Source organism: Orycteropus afer, unplaced genomic scaffold, assembly GCF_000298275.1.
Source record: "Orycteropus afer afer isolate SDZICR_OR568_19922 unplaced genomic scaffold, OryAfe1.0 scaffold01190, whole genome shotgun sequence".
NCBI classification, from domain to species: Eukaryota; Metazoa; Chordata; class Mammalia; order Tubulidentata; family Orycteropodidae; genus Orycteropus; species Orycteropus afer.
The window spans coordinates 96,219-99,019 of record NW_006922777.1 but is presented as its reverse complement, the minus strand read 5'-3'; positions in this window follow the sequence as shown (position 1 = coordinate 99,019).

Below are 2,801 nucleotides of genomic sequence, written 5' to 3'. Positions count from 1 at the left end.
TGTTTTCCTTGATCTATCTCTCAATCCTTTGAAGATATCTAAATGCAAGGCTTTTGAATTCCTTATGAGGGAATTCAAATGCTGCTTCTTCCTCAGGGATGTGTTCTGGATCTGTATCCTGCTTCCTTGTTTCTACCACATTATCTTCTTTATGTGGACTGTGATGGTCTGTTGTCTCTGAGACATCATGACATTGCTGTATTTAGATCTCTGTTAACTGTTTGTGAAGAGCAGCCAAGGGTGAGTCAGGCTTTTATTTTGATTGTTTATTGTAGGCCTGTTGGTGGAGAAAGGGGTGGTGACTCTCACACAGTAAGGGAAGCTGCAGAATGTGTGGGTTGTAGTTGTGTTGTATAGGGACTGTTGCTGTCTCCAACATAGTTAGACAAAAATAACTACTGAATAACAATTAAAAAAGTAAAAATGGATAAAAAACACACCATGTAATTACACAGGAACAGTAACCAAAAAAGAGAAAAGGGAACAAAACAAAAACAAAACAAAACAATAAACACCACAGTATCTGGGGTGAGGACCTTGAGAGAAAAAAAGTAGAGAAGGAGAATAATAATAAAAAAAAAAAAACTGGGAGAAATGCAAAAAGAAAAACAAGGAATAGGGTTACCCACAGGAAAGGAAAAAAAAAAAAATATATATATATATATATTGGAACCAGAGAGAAGGCAAAGAGAAAAAGTGAAAATTAGAACCTGGGAAGGGAAGAATAAAGAATTATAATAAAAAGGACAAAAGTAATAATAATAGTAGTAGTTTTAAAACAGACAAAAACAAACTAAAAAAGAAAAAGAGAAAAAAAAATCTGGACAGGGTAGGGCAGGATACCCAGGCTCCATCAGAGCACACAGACTGGGATGGAATTCCTGCCTCCTAAAAGGTGGGTGGGAGTGAGGGATGGCTGCACCTCCATTCACCAAGAGTGTGTGAGATATAAGACTAACAAGAGCAATGTCACACCCTTTCAGTAGTCCCTGTGGACTTTGCGGTTCCCAGCAAGCACAGCCTGTTCTTAAGTCTCTGGAATCTGGGGAACCCTGTCCATTTAAATATCCAAAATGGTCATCTGCTTGTAAGCATTCAAAATGGCGTTGTTCTCCAGACAGACAAAAGTTCACAGCTCAGTCCGCTGTCCTCTTTGCTGCTTTGCCTTTTATCCCCAAGCCACCAGAGCAGTCTTCCTTGCAGTTGCTGGCTAGCAGGGATGATTTTTAAGTTAATTCTTAGGTCCTACCACCACTCAGAATATCCAAGCTGTCTGTGCCCTCAGGATCTCTGCCAGACCGCAGCTCTGTATGTCTCTGTTTTTGGTATTTTCATGCATATTCTTCTGCTGTTGGAGTTTAGTCCACTTCTATATCCTTCCCTTGAAAGGTCAGGGCTCCAGGATTATCTTCTGTGTCTGTGTTAATTGGTTCCCCTTTTCTTTGTTGAAGAGGGTCTGTGCAGTCTTTGTGCTATTCCACCATCTTATTGGAACTCTCTGGAATATTAGAACTTTTGACTGTGTCTCATATATGTCCTAGGCCCCATTTTTCTTTTTTGATTTATCTGCTTCATTTGAGGTATTTGTTATTGATCTAGATTTCACCTAGTCTTCTATTTCTATTAAGATGATTTACTGAGTTCTTAAATTTTGATAATATTTTATGTAATTTTGTCAAAACAATAAAAATATCAAACCACAGACTCAAGAATGTCAGTGAAATTCAAGAAGTAGAATAATAGTAAGCCTGTATTTGACCTCTTCATTTAACACTGAGAAAATTAAACACAGGCAAAATTATTATGAGTTCAAAATCCACAAAAAGGAGGTATTTTGTTGTTCATTGATTTCTTTTTAGAGATTTTAAATAGCTGTTGCAATCTACCTGTTTGAAATTATTTTATCCATTTTACTATACTCTTGAAGATGATAACAATGTATTTATGGCCATCACCAGCTTACACATGTATTCTGGGTTACTTCTAGTTTTAATTCTATTATCTTTTTATCAGTTTTATAACTGTATACATTGATATGCTTGTTCACTTGTGCTTAATGCCAGATATTGTTTTAAAAACTTTATCTGCTTCTGATAATTTATCATCATTTTCTCTGATATGCAGATAGAAGTTGGCTGATTACCTTAATCAAATCTGGAATTGTGTTTAATTAAAACTGAGTTGTATTTAGATAGATTCAGCCTACCTCTGGAAATAGCTAGTGTGTGACTCTCCAAAGGTACAGTTAGTAACCTGGCATGGGGGACAGGATTTGTATTTTCTTAACATTGAGAGTCTCTAGGTATTTCTGTAGGTTTTTCATAAATGCTCTTTAGATGTTTGAGGAAAAGACTGCTAGATCTATTTATTTCTTTAGCTTCCAATACCACTCAGTGTTAGAATTTGACAGGTACTTTTAGGAGTAAAAGTGCCCTGAATTTTTATCTGAGGTTCAGAAATCTTCCCATGTTTCATTTCAACTCTGTTGGAGTGCCACAGTTTGGTTGATTTTTCTGAAGCAGAGAAGCACTCTTCGACTGGAGCCAAACCCAAATTCTCATCTCTGACCAGAGGTCAGATACAGCAGATGATCTCAGTGAAAAATATCTGTTGATGTCACTTCAGAAATTTCCCCTTCTTTCAGGACTTTTCATATATCTAGATCTCATTGCTTGTGCACCAATTTTAAAAATAAGATTGTCCTCTACTTTTCATCCAGCTTTCTTCCAAGCAGCCTGTCCTTCCTACAGCCATTTCAGAAACACCACTAGAAACAAATGCCATATGCTTCAATGTATGTC